Genomic DNA, 18,786 nt, shown 5'->3' with positions numbered 1-18,786 from the left:
GCTCTCCAGAGTATCTATGCGCTTGCCATGCAGCTCATGGCCATTCACCATTTGTTGAGTGGCGTCTTCCAAGCTGGAGATTGCCCTTCCTCCTCTGCTAGTCGCCCCTGCATGCCGTTTTTCAGTTCTTCTGTAGTCTCCTTAATCATTGACACATCATAAGCAACTGTTTGCAGCGTCAAGCTCATTCCACTCACTTCGGCAAGGATGTGTTCCAAATTAGCATTCTGTCCCGTTTCGGGCTAGCATCACCTGGTTTGGTAGCAGCTGCCCCTTCCCTCATGAAGGCTTAAAATATTTTGAAGATGAAGACATGTTCTTATGGATGAACGGTTTCGAACGGTAGAAAGTTTGATAATGAAATACGTAACAGACAAATAGCTGAAAAGGAGAAATATGCAGATTAGTTGGGATTTAAGTTAATGGGGCTTAGGACAATGTCTAACTCCCTCCTAGTCATTTCTTTTATATTCTTTAATATTAGCTTTGGCTTGTTTATCATAGTTTTAATCCTTGTGCTGTCTGCTATGTGTCTTACTTTACATTAATTTGCTTTAGTAACTAACTTCTGTGTTTACTTTTGAGGAATATGGTGGCCATGAAGAGGCACTGGGAGCATCAGCGTGACCAGGGCCAGCCCAAGACTTTATGGGGCCCTAAGCAGATTTTCATTTGGAGCCCCCATACCACTACCTTAGCACCAGATGCTTCATCATTCCGTATGCTGCACTGTGTGTGTATCGTACCCATTAGCATTATTTGTAATTAGCTTACATCGTACACAAAAATGTTCTAAATAATTTTCACTTTAAATACAGAGTGATGTATACATGTTCAGTAACATTAGCAGACAAGTCACTGCATTTACAGTAAACAAGTTAATGAGATTTTTCTTAATTTTTTCTTCAACAGATGTAGAAAAGTGTGAGAAAGGCACCTATTATTGACAGGTCCCCTAACTCTGACCATCTCTGCATATTGCGCAATTCCCTTTCTCCCTGGGCCAGAAAAAAGAAAAACAAAAAGAAAGTTGAAGGCCTAAGGTGGGAGCTGATGTTTATTTATTTTTTTCTTTGAGCGATTTGCTGAGAGAGATATTGTTCAATGCTGAAGCAACTGGGTCTTTATCAACTTTGTCTATGGCTCTGCATGCTCCAGCAGAGAGGGCAACTACTCCAGACGGTGTTTCTCATTGTTGGAGATTTTATTGTAAGACCCTATTAAATATCGGGCTCAAAGAGTAATGCTGTGGTACCTGTGGCCTGGAAGACCTCTAGTACACTAAATTCCAGACACCGTTTGGAAGAAAACAGACGCCAGGATCGAGGAAGCAAGTCATTCAGCTGACTCTTCGCGCTCCACTGCTGACTGCAGGTTTGACGTTCTGTCCTCTACCACCGAGAAAGGCTACACCTGTGCTGCCTGAGATCTGTCAGGTAAGTGATGATTTACTATATTCAAACCATTTGTTCTTCCCTTTCTCTGCTTGTATTAAAAAAGTAATATTAGTATCACTTGCTTACATTTCAAACAAACCTTGCAGTATCGAGCATATACTGAGAACAGAAAATTGGTTTTAACAATCTTAGGGAAAAAAAAGGAAACCTACGTATCAATTCTTACCAGTACTAGTAACTTCCACAAATAAATTTAAATTTAGACTGTTAAATATACAACCTAAGTCAGGTATGCCGGGCAGATTCTCAACCCCAGATCCCTACTACCTTAACCAGTAATATTTTTATAATAAAATTTTAATAATAAAATAAAAAAAACATTTGACAACAAATCCAACACTCCTTATTAAAGCAAACAATGCTGTCACCTGGTGTAGCTGATTTAGAACATGAGTTAAAATATTAGTTGTAGAACAAAGGCTGGAAGTCTTCTACTCACTTCCACAGCCAGAACTAACAAAAAACTATTTCCTCAGTAAATGTTACAACCTGTACACTCGACCCGATTCCCTTTCAAATACTGACAGAATTACTCCCAATTGTAATCAGACCTCTTTTAACAATAGTAAATTCATCCCTTACCTAAGGCCATGTACCCAAATGTACCTTTATTTTGCAGTTGTAAAACCTTTAATTAAGAAACTAAATGAATCATCATTAGCCCCCACCATTACTTACATGGTCTACGTGCTGCAGACACAGCTGGACCCCTTAACATCTCTTTTACGTTATGTTTGTTCAGTTCATGTACAGTTTCTCACATTCCTCACATTCCCACTCTCCTTTCCAAGTCTACCCCATGGGCCTCACTATATTCAGTTTCTATACATGTATTGACTTTCTTTTTTGTGTTACAGGATCTCAGGAACCCCATCAACCCAACAATTGTATTTTCATCGGCAACTGTGTGGCTCAATGTCTGAACTGTGTGTTCTGCAACTCTGTAACATGTAAGTGATCCTTCAGTTTCCATAGATGTATTGACTTTCTTTGTCTTACAGGCTTTCTGGAGCCCATGACCCCACCCCCCTCCTCCATCCTAATGGTGGATCCAGCCAAGAAGGGTCTATGTATCTGCAACTGTGTGTGACTCGCTATCTGTCTGCAACTCTGTAACAGGTAAGTGATCATTCAGTTTCTATACATGTATTGACTTTTTGTTGTCTTACAGACTTTCAGGACCAATGGCTCCCCCCTTCATGATGGTGCATACAGCCAACAAGGGTCTGTCCATTGCAACTGTGTGTGTGGCTTGCTATCTGTCTGTCTGCAAGTGTGTAACAGGTTGGTGATCATTCAGTTTCTTTACATGTATTGACTTTCTTTTTTTTTTTGTCTTACAGGTTTTTCGGACCGCATGAACCAAGGGTCTTTCCATTGCAACTATGTGTGTGGCCAGCTATCTTTCTGTCTGCAAGTGTGTAACAGGTTGGTCATCATTCAGTTTCTATACATGTATTGACTTTCTTTTTTGTGTTACAGATTCTCAAGAAGTCCATCAACCTCTTCTTCTCCCTGAAGGTGTATCCTTTTAACAAATATATTTGCAACTGTGTGTGGTTCGCTGTCCATCATTCTGCAACTCTGTAACAGGTAAGTGATCATTCAGTTTCAATGCATGTATTGACTTTTTGTTGTCTTACAGGCTTTCAGGACTAATGGCTCCCCCCTTCCTGATGGTGCATGCCGCCAACATGGGTCTGTGCATCTGCAACTGTGTGTGACTCGCTACTATCTGTCTGGGAGTGTGTAACAGGTAGGTGATCATTCAGTTTCTCTACATGTACTGACTTTCTTTTTTGTGTTGCAGGTTCAGAAGAAGTCCATTAACCTCTTCTTTTCCCTGAAGATGTATCCTTCTAACAAATATATTTGCAACTGTGTGTGGTTCGCTGTCCATCATTCTGCAACTCTGTAACAGGTAAGTCATCATTCAGTTTCTCTACATGTATTGACTTTCTTTTTTTTGTCTTACAGGTTTTTCAAGCCGCATGAACCAAGGGTCTGTGCATCTGCAACTGTGTGTGACTCGCTACTATCTGTCTGCTAATGTGTAAAAGGTTGGTGATCTTTCACTTTCTATACATGTATTGCCTTTTTGTTGTCTTACAGGCTTTCAGGACCAATGGCTCCCCCCTTCCTGATAGTTGCAGATGCACAGACCCATGTTGGCGGTATGCACCGTGTGTGACTCGCTATCTATCTGTCTGCAAGTGTGTAACAGGTAAGTGTTCATTCAGTTTCTCTACATGTATTGACTTTCTTTTTTTTTGTCTTACAGGTTTTTCGGACCGCATGAACCAAGGGTCTGTGCATCTGCAACTGTGTGTGACTCGCTACTATCTGTCTGAGAGTGTGTAAAAGGTTGGTGATCATTCAGTTTCTATACATGTATTGCCTTTTTGTTTTCTTACAGGCTTTCAGGACTAATGGCTCCCCCCCTTCCTGATGGTGCATACAGCCAACAAGGGTCTGTCCCTTGCAACTTTGTGTGTGGCTCGCTATCACTGTCTGCAAGTGTTTAACAGGTAGGTGTTCATTCAGTTTCTATAAATGTATTGACTTTTTTTTTGTGTTACAGGTTCTCAAGAAGTCCATTAACCTCTTCTTCTCCCTGAAGGTGTATCCTTCTAACAAATATTTTCATCTGTATCTGTGTGTGGTTCGCTGTCCATCATTCTGCAACTCTGTAACAGGTAAGTGATCATTCAGTGTCTATACATGTTTTGCCTTTTTGTTGTCTTACAGGCTTTCAGGACCAATGGCTTCCACCTTCCGGATGGTGCATACAGTCAACAAGTGTCTGTCCATTGCAACTGTGTGTGGCTCGCTATCACTGTCTGCAAGTGTTTAACAGGTAGGTGTTCATTCAGTTTCTATAAATGTATTGACTTTTTTTTTGTGTTACAGGTTCTGAAGAAGTCCATCAACCTCTTCTTCTCCCTGAAGGTGTATCCTTCTAACAAAAACATTTTCATATGCAACTGTGTGTGGTTCGCTGTCCATCATTCTGCAACTCTGTAACAGGTAAGTGATCATTCAGTGTCTATACATGTATATCCTTTTTGTTGTCTTACAGGCTTTCAGGACCAATGGCTCCCCACTTCCTGATGTTGCATACAGCCAACAAGGGACTGTCTATTGCAACTGTGTGTGGCTCGCTATTAATCTGTCTGCAAGTGTGTAACAGGTAGGTCATCATTCAGTTTCTATACATGTATTGACTTTCTTTGTTTGTCTTACAGGTTTTACGGACAGCATGACCGCCTCCCTCCCTTCCTGATGGAGGATCTGTCCTTCGAGGGTCTATGCATCTGCAACTGTTTGTGGTTCGTTATTAATCTGTCTGCAAATGTGTAACAGGTAGGTCATCATTCAGTTTCTATACATGTATTGACTTTCTTTGTTTGTCTTACAGGTTTTACGGACAGCATGACCGCCTCCCTCCCTTCCTGATCGAGGATCTGTCCTTCAAGGGTCTGTGCATCTGCAACTGTGTGTGGCTCGCTATTAATCTGTCTGCAAGTGTGTAACAGGTTGGTGATCATTCAGTTTCTATACATGTATTGACTTTCTTTTTTGTGTTACAGATTCTCAAGAAGTTCATTAACCTCTTCTTCTCCGTGAAGGTGTATCCTACAAATATTTTAATCTGTAACTGTGTGAGGTTTGATGTTCATCATTCTGCAACTCTGTAACAGGTAAGTGATTGTTCAGTGTCTATACATGTATTGCCTTTTTGTTGTCTTACAGACTTTCAGGACCAGTGGCCCTCCACTTCCTGATGGTCCATACAGTCAACAAGGGTCTGTCCATTGCAACTGTGTGTGGCTCGCTATTAATCTGTCTGCAAGTGTGTAACAGGTAGGTCATCATTCAGTTTCTATACATGTATTGACTTTCTTTGTTTGTCTTACAGGTTTTTCAGACAGCCTGACCACCTCCCTCCCTTCCTGATGGTGGATCTGTCCTTCTAGGGTCTGTGCATCTGCAACTGTGTGTGAGTCGCTACTATCTGTCTGCAAGTGTTTAACAGGTTGGTGATCATTCAGTTTCTATACATGTATTGAATTTCTTTTTTCTGTTACAGGTTCTCAAGAAGTCCATCAACCTCTTCTTCTCCCTGAAGGTGTATCCTTCTAACAAATATTCTCATCTGTAACTGTCTGTGGTTCGCTAACCATTATTCTGCAACTCTGTAACAGGTAAGTGATCATTCAGTGTCTATACACATATTGCCTTTTTGATGTCTTACAGGCTTTCAGGACCAATGGCTCCCCCCTTCCTGATGGTCCATACAGTCAACAAGGTTCTGTCCATTGCAACTGTGTGTGGCTCGCTATTAATCTGTCTGCAAGTGTGTAACAGGTAGGTCATCATTCAGTTTCTATACATGTATTGACTTTCTTTGTTTGTCTTACAGGTTTTACGGACAGCATGACCGCCTCCCTCCCTTCCTGATGGAGGATCTGTCCTTCGAGGGTCTATGCATCTGCAACTGTTTGTGGTTCGTTATTAATCTGTCTGCAAATGTGTAACAGGTAGGTCATCATTCAGTTTCTATACATGTATTGACTTTCTTTGTTTGTCTTACAGGTTTTACGGACAGCATGACCGCCTCCCTCCCTTCCTGATCGAGGATCTGTCCTTCAAGGGTCTGTGCATCTGCAACTGTGTGTGGCTCGCTATTAATCTGTCTGCAAGTGTGTAACAGGTAGGTCATCATTCAGTTTCTATACATGTATTGACTTTCTTTGTTTGTCTTACAGGTTTTACAGACAGCATGATCGCCTCCCTCCCTTCCTGATGGAGGATCTGTCCTTCAAGGGTCTGTGCATCTGCAACTGTGTGTGGCTCGCTATTAATCTGTCTGCAAGTGTGTAACAGGTTGGTGATCATTCAGTTTCTATACATGTATTGACTTTCTTTTTTGTGTTACAGATTCTCAAGAAGTTCATCAACCTCTTCTTCTCCCTGAAGGTGTATCCTCCAAATATTTTAAACTGTAACTGTGTGAGGTTTGATGTTCATCATTCTGCAACTCTGTAACAGGTAAGTGATCGTTCAGTATCTATACATGTATTGCCTTTTTGTTGTCTTACAGGCTTTCAGAACCAACGGCTCCCACCTTCCTGATGTTGCACACAGACAACAACGGTCTGTCCATTGCAACTGTTTGTGGCTTGCTATTAATCTGTCTGCAAGTGTGTAACAGGTAGGTCATCATTCAGTTTCTATTCATGTATTGACTTTCTTTGTTTCTCTTACGGGTTTTTCGGACAGCATGACCGCCTCCCTCCCTTCCTGATGGAGGATCTGTCCTTCGAGGGTCTGTGCATATGCAACTGTTTGTGGTTCGCTATTAATCTGTCTGCAAGTGTGTAACAGGTAGGTCATCATTCAGTTTCTATACATGTATTGACTTTCTTTGTTTGTCTTACAGGTTTTACGGACAGCATGACCGCCTCCCTCCCTTCCTGATGGAGGATCTGTCCTTCAAGGGTCTGTGCATCTGCAACTGTGTGTGGCTCGCTATTAATCTGTCTGCAAGTGTGTAACAGGTAGGTCATCATTCAGTTTCTATACATGTATTGACTTTCTTTGTTTGTCTTACAGGTTTTACGGACAGCATGATCGCCTCCCTCCCTTCCTGATGGAGGATCTGTCCTTCAAGGGTCTGTGCATCTGCAACTGTGTGTGGCTCGCTATTAATCTGTCTGCAAGTGTGTAACAGGTTGGTGATCATTCAGTTTCTATACATGTATTGACTTTCTTTTTTGTGTTACAGATTCTCAAGAAGTTCATTAACCTCTTCTTCTCCGTGAAGGTGTATCCTACAAATATTTTAATCTGTAACTGTGTGAGGTTTGATGTTCATCATTCTGCAACTCTGTAACAGGTAAGTGATTGTTCAGTGTCTATACATGTATTGCCTTTTTGTTGTCTTACAGACTTTCAGGACCAGTGGCCCTCCCCTTCCTGATGGTCCATACAGTCAACAAGGGTCTGTCCATTGCAACTGTGTGTGGCTCGCTATTAATCTGTCTGCAAGTGTGTAACAGGTAGGTCATCATTCAGTTTCTATACATGTATTGACTTTCTTTGTTTGTCTTACAGGTTTTTCAGACAGCCTGACCACCTCCCTCCCTTCCTGATGGTGGATCTGTCCTTCTAGGGTCTGTGCATCTGCAACTGTGTGTGAGTTGCTACTATCTGTCTGCAAGTGTGTAACAGGTTGGTGATCATTTAGTTTCTATACATGTATTGAATTTCTTTTTTCTGTTACAGGTTCTCAAGAAGTCCATCAACCTCTTCTTCTCCCTGAAGGTGTATCCTTCTAACAAATATTCTCATCTGTAACGGTCTGTGGTTCGCTAACCATTATTCTGCAACTCTGTAACAGGTAAGTGATCATTCAGTGTCTATACACATATTGCCTTTTTGATGTCTTACAGGCTTTCAGGACCAATGGCTCCCCCCTTCCTGATGGTCCATACAGTCAACAAGGTTCTGTCCATTGCAACTGTGTGTGGCTCGCTATTAATCTGTCTGCAAGTGTGTAACAGGTAGGTCATCATTCAGTTTCTATACATGTATTGACTTTCTTTGTTTGTCTTACAGGTTTTACGGACAGCATGACCGCCTCCCTCCCTTCCTGATGGAGGATCTGTCCTTCGAGGGTCTATGCATCTGCAACTGTTTGTGGTTCGTTATTAATCTGTCTGCAAATGTGTAACAGGTAGGTCATCATTCAGTTTCTATACATGTATTGACTTTCTTTGTTTGTCTTACAGGTTTTACGGACAGCATGACCGCCTCCCTCGCTTCCTGATCGAGGATCTGTCCTTCAAGGGTCTGTGCATCTGCAACTGTGTGTGGCTCGCTATTAATCTGTCTGCAAGTGTGTAACAGGTTGGTGATCATTCAGTTTCTATACATGTATTGACTTTCTTTTTTGTGTTACAGATTCTCAAGAAGTTCATTAACCTCTTCTTCTCCGTGAAGGTGTATCCTACAAATATTTTAATCTGTAACTGTGTGAGGTTTGATGTTCATCATTCTGCAACTCTGTAACAGGTAAGTGATCATTCAGTTTCTCTACATGTATTGACTTTTTGTTATCTTACAGGCTTTCAGGACCAATGGCTCCCTACTTCCTGATGGTGCATACAGTCAACAAGGGTCTGTCCATTGCAACTGTGTGTTTGTCTCGCTATCTACCTTTCTGCAAGTGTGTAACAGGTTGGTGATCATTCAGTTTCTCTGCATGTATTGACTTTCTTTTTTTTGTCTTACAGGTTTTTCGGACCGCACGAACCAAGGGTCTGTGCATCTGCAACTGTGTGTGACTCGCTACTATCTGTCTGCGAGTGTGTAACAGGTAGGTGATCATTCATTTTCTATACATGTATTGACTTTTTTTTTGTGTTACAGGTTGTCAAGAAGTCCATCAACCTCTTCTTCTCCCTGAAGGTGTATCCTTCTAACAAATATATTTGCAACTGTGTGTGGTTCGCTGTCCATCATTCTGCAACTCTATAACAGGTAGGTGATCATTCAGTTTCTATACATGTATTGACTTTCTTTGTTTGTCTTACAGGTTTTACGAACAGCATGACCGCCTCCCTCCCTTCCTGATGGAGGATTTGTCCTTCAAGGGTCTGTGCATCTGCAACTGTGTGTTGCTCGCTATTAATCTGTCTGCAAGTGTGTAACAGGTAGGTCATCATTCAGTTTCTATACATGTATTGACTTTCTTTGTTTGTCTTACAGGTTTTACGGACAGCATGACCGCCTCCCTCCCTTCCTGATGGAGGATCTGTCCTTCAAGGGTCTGTGCATCTGCAACTGTGTGTGGCTCGCTATTAATCTGTCTGCAAGTGTGTAACAGGTAGGTCATCATTCAGTTTCTATACATGTATTGACTTTCTTTTTTGTCATGCACATTCTCAAGAAGTTCATCAACCTCTTGTTCTACCTGAAGTTGTGTCCTTCTTACAGATATTTTCATCTGTAACTGTGTGTGGTTCGCTGTCCATCATTCTGCAACTCTGTAACAGGTAAGTGATCATTCAGTGTCTATACATGTATTGCCTTTTTGTTGTCTTACAGGCTTTCAGGACCAATGGCTCCCCACTTCCTGATGTTGCATACAGCCAACAAGAGACTGTCCATTTCAACTGTGTGTGACTCGCTACTATCTGTCTGCAAGTGTGTAACAGGTAAGTCATCATTCAGTTTCTGTACATGTATTGACATTCTTTGTTTGTCTTACAGGTTTTTCAGACAGCATGACTGCCTCCCTCCGTTCCTGATGTTGGATCTGTCCTTCAAGGGTCTGTGCATCTTCAACTATGTGTGAGTCGCTACTATCTGTCTGGAAGTGTGTAACAGGTTGGTGAGCATTCAGTTTCTATACATGTATTGACTTTCTTTTTTGTGTTACAGGTTCTCAAGAAGTCCATTAACCTCTTCTTCTCCCTGAAGGTGTATCCTTCTAACAAATATTTTCATCTGCAACTGTATGTGGTTCGCTGTCCATCATTCTGCAACTCTGTAACAGGTAAGTGATCATTCAGTGTCTATACATGTATTGCCTTTTTGTTGTCTTACAGGCTTTCAGGACCAATGGCTCCCCACTTCCTGATGTTGCATACAGCCAACAAGGGACTGTCCATTGCAACTGTGTGTGACTCGCTACTATCTGTCTGCAAGTGTGTAACAGATAAGTCATCATTCAGTTTCTGTACATGTATTGACATTCTTTGTTTGTCTTACAGGTTTTTCAGACAGCATGACTGCCTCCCTCCGTTCCTGATGTTGGATCTGTCCTTCAAGGGTCTGTGCATCTTCAACTATGTGTGAGTCGCTACTATCTGTCTGCAAGTGTGTAACAGGTTGCTGAGCATTCAGTTTCTATACATGTATTGACTTTCTTTTTTGTGTTACAGGCTCTCAAGAAGTCCATTAACCTCTTCTTCTCCCTGAAGGTGTATCCTTCTAACAAATATTTTCATCTGCAACTGTGTGTGGTTCGCTGTCCATCATTCTGCAACTCTTTAACACGTAAGTGATTGTTCAGTGTCTATACATGTATTGCCTTTTTGTTGTCTTACAGGTTTTACGGACAGCATGATCGCCTCCCTCCCTTCCTGATGGAGGATCTGTCCTTCAAGGGTCTGTGCATCTGCAACTGTGTGTGGCTCGCTATTAATCTGTCTGCAAGTGTGTAACAGGTTGTTGATCATTCAGTTTCTATACATATATTGACTTTCTTTTTTGTGTTACAGATTCTCAAGAAGTTCATTAACCTCTTCTTCTCCCTGAAGGTGTATCCTACAAATATTTTAATCTGTAACTGTGTGAGGTTTGATGTTCATCATTCTGCAACTCTGTAACAGGTAAGTGATTGTTCAGTGTCTAAACATGTATTGCCTTTTTGTTGTCTTACAGACTTTCAGGACCAGTGGCCCTCCCCTTCCTGATGGTCCATACAGTCAACAAGGGTCTGTCCATTGCAACTGTGTGTGGCTCGCTATTAATCTGTCTGCAAGTGTGTAACAGGTAGGTCATTATTCAGTTTCTATACATGTATTGACTTTCTTTGTTTGTCTTACAGGTTTTTCAGACAGCATGACCGCCTCCCTCCCTTCCTGATGGTGGATCTGTCCTTCTAGGGTCTGTGCATCTGCAATTGTGTGAGTCGCTACTATCTGTCTGCAAGTGTGTAACAGGTAGGGGATCATTACGTTTCTAAACATGTATTGACTTTCTTTTTTGTGTTATAGATTCTCAAGAAGTCCATTAACCTCTTGTTCTCCCTGAAGTTGTGTCCTTCTTGCAGATATTTTCATCTGAAACTGTGTGTGGTTCGCTGTCCATCATTCTGCATCTCTGTAACAGGTAAGTGATCATTCAGTGTCTATACATGTATTGCCTTTTTGTTGTCTTACAGGCTTTCAGGACCAATGGCTCCCCACTTCCTGATGTTGCATACAGCCAACAAGGGACTGTCCATTGCAACTGTGTGTGACTCGCTACTATCTGTCTGCAAGTGTGTAACAGATAAGTCATCATTCAGTTTCTGTACATGTATTGACATTCTTTGTTTGTCTTACAGGTTTTTCAGACAGCATGACTGCCTCCCTCCGTTCCTGATGTTGGATCTGTCCTTCAAGGTTCTGTGCATCTTCATCTATGTGTGAGTCGCTACTATCTGTCTGCAAGTGTGTAACAGATTGGTGAGCATTCAGTTTCTATACATGTATTGACTTTCTTTTTTGTGTTACAGGTTCTCAAGAAGTCCATTAACCTCTTCTTCTCCCTGAAGGTGTATCCTTCTAACAAATATTTTCATCTGCAACTGTGTGTGGTTCGCTGTCCATCATTCTGCAACTCTGTAACAGGTAAGTGATCATTCAGTGTCTATACATGTATTGCCTTTTTGTTGTCTTACAGGCTTTCAGGACCAATGGCTCCCACCTTCCTGATGGTGCATACAGTCAAAAAGTGTCTGTCCATTGCAACTGTGTGTGGCTCGCTATCAATCTGTCTGCAAGTGTGTAACAGGTAGGTGATCATTCAGTGTCTATACATGTATTGACTTTCTTTTTTGTGTTACAGGTTCTCAAGAAGTCCATTAACCTCTTCTTCTTCCTGAAGGTGTATCCTTCTAACAAATATTTTCATCTGCAACTGTGTGTGGTTCGCTGTCCATCATTCTGCAACTCTGTAACAGGTAAGTGATCATTCAGTTTCTATACATATATTGCCTTTTTAATGTCTTACAGGCTTTCAGGACCAATGGATCCCCCCTTCCTGATGGTCCATACAGTCAATAAGGGTCTGTCCATTGCAACTGTGTGTGGCTCGCTATTAATCTGTCTGCAAGTGTGTAACAGATAGGTCATCATTCAGTTTCTATACATGTATTGACTTTCTTTGTTTGTCTTACAGGTTTTACGGACAGCATGACCGCCTCCCTCCCTTCCTGATGGAGGATCTGTCCTTCGAGGGTCTATGCATCTGCAACTGTGTGTGGTTCGCTGTCCATCATTCTTCAACTCTGTAACAGGTAAGTGATTGTTCAGTGTCTATACATGTATTGCCTTTTTGTTGTCTTACAGGCTTTCAGGACCAATGGCTCCCCCCTTCCTGATGGTCCATACAGTCAACAAGGTTCTGTCCATTGCAACTGTGTGTGGCTCGCTATTAATCTGTCTGCAAGTGTGTAACAGGTTGTTGATCATTCAGTTTCTATACATATATTGACTTTCTTTTTTGTGTCACAGATTCTCAAGAAGTTCATTAACCTCTTCTTCTCCCTGAAGGTGTATCCTACAAATATTTTAATCTGTAACTGTGTGAGGTTTGATGTTCATCATTCTGCAACTCTGTAACAGGTAAGTGATTGTTCAGTGTCTATACATGTATTGCCTTTTTGTTGTCTTACAGACTTTCAGGACCAGTGGCCCTCCACTTCCTGATGGTCCATACAGTCAACAAGGGTCTGTCCATTGCAACTGTGTGTGGCTCGCTATTAATCTGTCTGCAAGTGTGTAACAGGTAGGTCATTATTCAGTTTCTATACATGTATTGACTTTCTGTTTGTCTTACAGGTTTTTCAGACAGCATGACCGCCTCCCTCCCTTCCTGATGGTGGATCTGTCCTTCTAGGGTCTGTGCATCTGCAATTGTGTGTGGCTCGTTATTAATCTGTCTGCAAGTGTGTAACAGGAAGGTCATAATTCAGTTTCTATACATGTATTGACTTTCTTTGTTTGTCTTACAGGTTTTACGGACAGCATGACCGCCTCCCTCCCTTCCTGATGGAGGATCTATCCTTCGAGGGTCTGTGCATCTGCAACTGTTTGTGGATCGCTATTAATCTGTCTGCAAGTGTGTAACAGGTTGGTGATCATTCAGTTTCTATACATGTATTGACTTTCTTTTTTCTGGTACAGGTTCTCAAGAAGTCCATCAACCTTCTTCTCCCTGAAGGTGTATCCTTCTAACAAATATTCTCATCTGTAACTGTCTGTGGTTCGCTAACCATCATTCTGCAACTCTGTAACAGTAAGTGATCATTCAGTGTCTATACATGTATTGCCTTTTTGTTGTCTTACAGGCTTTCAGAACCAACAGCTCCCACCTTCCTCATGTTGCACACAGACAACAACGGTCTGTCCATTGCAACTATTTGTGGCTTGCTATTAATCTGTCTGCAAGTGTGTAACAGGTAGGTCATCATTCAGTTTCTATACATGTATTGACTTTCTTTGTTTGTCTTACAGGTTTTACGGACAGCATGACCGCCTCCCTCCCTTCCTGATGGAGGATTTGTCCTTCAAGGGTCTGTGCATCTGCAGCTGTGTGTTGCTCGCTATTAATCTGTTTGCAATTGTGTAACAGGTAGGTCATCATTCAGTTTCTATACATGTATTGACTTTCTTTGTTTGTCTTACAGGTTTTACGGACAGCATGACCGCCTCCCTCCCTTCCTGATGGAGGATCTGTCCTTCGAGGGTCTATGCATCTGCAACTGTTTGTGGTTCGCTATTAATCTGTCTGCAAGTGTGTAACAGGTAGGTCATCATTCAGTTTCTATACATGTATTGACTTTCTTTCTTTGTCTTACAGGTTTTACGGACAGCATGACTGCCTCCCTCCGTTCCTGATGTTGGATCTGTCCTTCAAGGGTCTGTGCATCTTCAACTATGTGTGAGTCGCTACTATCTGTCTGCAAGTGTGTAATAGGTTGCTGAGCATTCAGTTTCTATACATGTATTGACTTTCTTTTTTGTGTTACAGGTTCTCAAGAAGTCCATTAACCTCTTCTTCTCCCTGAAGGTGTATCCTCCTAACAAATATTTTCATCTGCAACTGTGTGTGGTTCGCTGTCCATCATTCTTCAACTCTGTAACAGGTAAGTGATTGTTCAGTGTCTATACATGTATTGCCTTTTTGTTGTCTTACAGGCTTTCAGGACCAATGGCTCCCCCCTTCCTGATGGTCCATACAGTCAACAAGGTTCTGTCCATTGCAACTGTTTGTGGTTCGCTATTAATCTGTCTGCAAGTGTGTAACAGTTAAGTCATCATTCAGTTTCTATACATGTATTGACTTTCTTTGTTTGTCTTACAGGTTTTACGGACAGCATGACCGCCTCCCTCCCTTCCTGATGGAGGATCTGTCCTTCAAGGGTCTGTGCATCTGCAACTGTGTGTGGCTCGCTATTAATCTGTCTGCAAGTGTGTAACAGGTAGGTCATCATTCAGTTTCTATACATGTATTGACTTTCTTTGTTTGTCTTACAGGTTTTACGGACAGCATGATCGCCTCCCTCCCTTCCTGATGGAGGATCTGTCCTTCAAGGGTCTGTGCATCTGCAACTGTGTGTGGCTCGTTATTAATCTGTCTGCAAGTGTGTAACAGGTTGTTGATCATTCAGTTTCTATACATATATTGACTTTCTTTTTTGTGTCACAGATTCTCAAGAAGTTCATTAACCTCTTCTTCTCCCTGAAGGTGTATCCTACAAATATTTTAATCTGTAACTGTGTGAGGTTTGATGTTCATCATTCTGCAACTCTGTAACAGGTAAGTGATTGTTCAGTGTCTATACATGTATTGCCTTTTTGTTGTCTTACAGACTTTCAGGACCAGTGGCCCTCCACTTCCTGATGGTCCATACAGTCAACAAGGGTCTGTCCATTGCAACTGTGTGTGGCTCGCTATTAATCTGTCTGCAAGTGTGTAACAGGTAGGTCATTATTCAGTTTCTATACATGTATTGACTTTCTGTTTGTCTTACAGGTTTTACGGACAGCATGACCGCCTCCCTCCCTTCCTGATGGTGGATCTGTCCTTCTAGGGTCTGTGCATCTGCAATTGTGTGTGAGTCGCTACTATCTGTCTGCAAGTGTGTAACAGGTAGGGGATCATTAAGTTTCTAAACATGTATTGACTTTCTTTTTTGTGTTACAGATTCTCAAGGAGTTCATCAACCTCTTGTTCTCCCTGAAGTTGTGTCCTTCTTGCAGATATTTTCATCTGTAACTGTGTGTGGTTCGCTGTCCATCATTCTGCATCTCTGTAACAGGTAAGTGATCATTCAGTGTCTATATATGTATTGCCTTTTTTTTGTCTTACAGGCTTTCAGGACCAATGGCTCCCCACTTCCTGATGTTGCATACAGCCAACAAGGGACTGTCCATTGCAACTGTGTGTGACTCGCTACTATCTGTCTGCAAGTGTGTAACAGATAAGTCATTATTCAGTTTCTGTACATGTATTGACATTCTTTGTTTGTCTTACAGGTTTTTCAGACAGCATGACTGCCTCCCTCCCTTCCTGATGGTGGATCTGTCCTTCTAGGGTCTGTGCATCTGCAACTGTGTGTGAGTTGCTACTATCTGTCTGCAAGTGTGTAACAGGTTCGTGATCATTCAGATTCTATACATGTATTGACTTTCTTTTTTCTGTTACAGGTACTCAAGAAGTCCATCAACCACTTCTTCTCCCTGAAGGTGTATCCTTCTAACAAATATTCTCATCTGTAACTGTCTGTGGTTCGCTAACCATCATTCTGCAACTCTGCAACAGGTAAGTGATCATTCAGTGTCTATACATTTATTGCCTTTTTGTTGTCTTAGGCTTTCAGAACCAACGGCTCCCACCTTCCTGATGTTGCACACAGATAACAACGGTCTGTCCATTGCAACTGTTTGTGGCTTGCTATTAATCTGTCTGCAAGTGTGTAACAGGTAGGTCATCATTCAGTTTCTATACATGTATTGACTTTCTTTCTTTGTCTTACAGGTTTTACGGACAGCATGACCGCCTCCTTCCCTTCCTGATGGAGGATTTGTCCTTCAAGGGTCTGTACATCTGCAACTGTGTGTGGCTCGTTATTAATCTGTCTGCAAGTGTGTAACAGGAAGGTCATCATTCAGTTTCTATACATGTATTGACTTTCTTTGTTTGTCTTACAGGTTTTACGGACAGCATGACCGCCTCCCTCCCTTCCTGATGGAGGATCTGTCCTTCGAGGGTCTATGCATCTGCAACTGTGTGTGGTTCGCTGTCCATCATTCTTCAACTCTGTAACAGGTAAGTGATTGTTCAGTGTCTATACATGTATTGCCTTTTTGTTGTCTTACAGGCTTTCAGGACCAATGGCTCCCCCCTTCCTGATGGTCCATACAGTCAACAAGGTTCTGTCCATTGCAACTGTGTGTGGCTCGCTATTAATCTGTCTGCAAGTGTGTAACAGGTTGTTGATCATTCAGTTTCTATACATATATTGACTTTCTTTTTTGTGTCACAGATTCTCAAGAAGTTCATTAACCTCTTCTTCTCCCTGAAGGTGTATCCTACAAATATTTTAATCTGTAACTGTGTGAGGTTTGATGTTCATCATTCTGCAACTCTGTAACAGGTAAGTGATTGTTCAGTGTCTATACATGTATTGCCTTTTTGTTGTCTTACAGACTTTCAGGACCAGTGGCCCTCCACTTCCTGATGGTCCATACAGTCAACAAGGGTCTGTCCATTGCAACTGTGTGTGGCTCGCTATTAATCTGTCTGCAAGTGTGTAACAGGTAGGTCATCATTCAGTTTCTATACATGTATTGACTTTCTTTCTTTGTCTTACAGGTTTTACGGACAGCATGACTGCCTCCCTCCGTTCCTGATGTTGGATCTGTCCTTCAAGGGTCTGTGCATCTTCAACTATGTGTGAGTCGCTACTATCTGTCTGCAAGTGTGTAATAGGTTGCTGAGCATTCAGTTTCTATACATGTATTGACTTTCTTTTTTGTGTTACAGGTTCTCAAGAAGTCCATTAACCTCTTCTTCTCCCTGAAGGTGTATCCTCCTAACAAATATTTTCATCTGCAACTGTGTGTGGTTCGCTGTCCATCATTCTTCAACTCTGTAACAGGTAAGTGATTGTTCAGTGTCTATACATGTATTGCCTTTTTGTTGTCTTACAGGCTTTCAGGACCAATGGCTCCCCCCTTCCTGATGGTCCATACAGTCAACAAGGTTCTGTCCATTGCAACTGTTTGTGGTTCGCTATTAATCTGTCTGCAAGTGTGTAACAGTTAAGTCATCATTCAGTTTCTATACATGTATTGACTTTCTTTGTTTGTCTTACAGGTTTTACGGACAGCATGACCGCCTCCCTCCCTTCCTGATGGAGGATCTGTCCTTCAAGGGTCTGTGCATCTGCAACTGTGTGTGGCTCGCTATTAATCTGTCTGCAAGTGTGTAACAGGTAGGTCATCATTCAGTTTCTATACATGTATTGACTTTCTTTGTTTGTCTTACAGGTTTTACGGACAGCATGATCGCCTCCCTCCCTTCCTGATGGAGGATCTGTCCTTCAAGGGTCTGTGCATCTGCAACTGTGTGTGGCTCGTTATTAATCTGTCTGCAAGTGTGTAACAGGTTGTTGATCATTCAGTTTCTATACATATATTGACTTTCTTTTTTGTGTCACAGATTCTCAAGAAGTTCATTAACCTCTTCTTCTCCCTGAAGGTGTATCCTACAAATATTTTAATCTGTAACTGTGTGAGGTTTGATGTTCATCATTCTGCAACTCTGTAACAGGTAAGTGATTGTTCAGTGTCTATACATGTATTGCCTTTTTGTTGTCTTACAGACTTTCAGGACCAGTGGCCCTCCACTTCCTGATGGTCCATACAGTCAACAAGGGTCTGTCCATTGCAACTGTGTGTGGCTCGCTATTAATCTGTCTGCAAGTGTGTAACAGGTAGGTCATTATTCAGTTTCTATACATGTATTGACTTTCTGTTTGTCTTACAGGTTTTTCAGACAGCATGACCGCCTCCCTCCCTTTCTGATGGTGGATCTGTCCTTCTAGGGTCTGTGCATCTGCAATTGTGTGTGAGTCGCTACTATCTGTCTGCAAGTGTGTAACAGGTAGGGGATCATTAAGTTTCTAAACATGTATTGACTTTCTTTTTTGTGTTACAGATTCTCAAGGAGTTCATCAACCTCTTGTTCTCCCTGAAGTTGTGTCCTTCTTGCAGATATTTTCATCTGTAACTGTGTGTGGTTCGCTCTCCATCATTCTGCATCTCTGTAACAGGTAAGTGATCATTCAGTGTCTATATATGTATTGCCTTTTTTTTGTCTTACAGGCTTTCAGGACCAATGGCTCCCCACTTCCTGATGTTGCATACAGCCAACAAGGGACTGTCCATTGCAACTGTGTGTGACTCGCTACTATCTGTCTGCAAGTGTGTAACAGATAAGTCATTATTCAGTTTCTGTACATGTATTGACATTCTTTGTTTGT

The sequence above is a fragment of the Salminus brasiliensis genome, chromosome 14, assembly GCF_030463535.1.
Source record: "Salminus brasiliensis chromosome 14, fSalBra1.hap2, whole genome shotgun sequence".
Classification (NCBI taxonomy): Eukaryota; Metazoa; Chordata; class Actinopteri; order Characiformes; family Bryconidae; genus Salminus; species Salminus brasiliensis.
The sequence above is the reverse complement of the archived record's forward strand: the minus strand, read 5'-3'. Positions refer to the sequence as shown.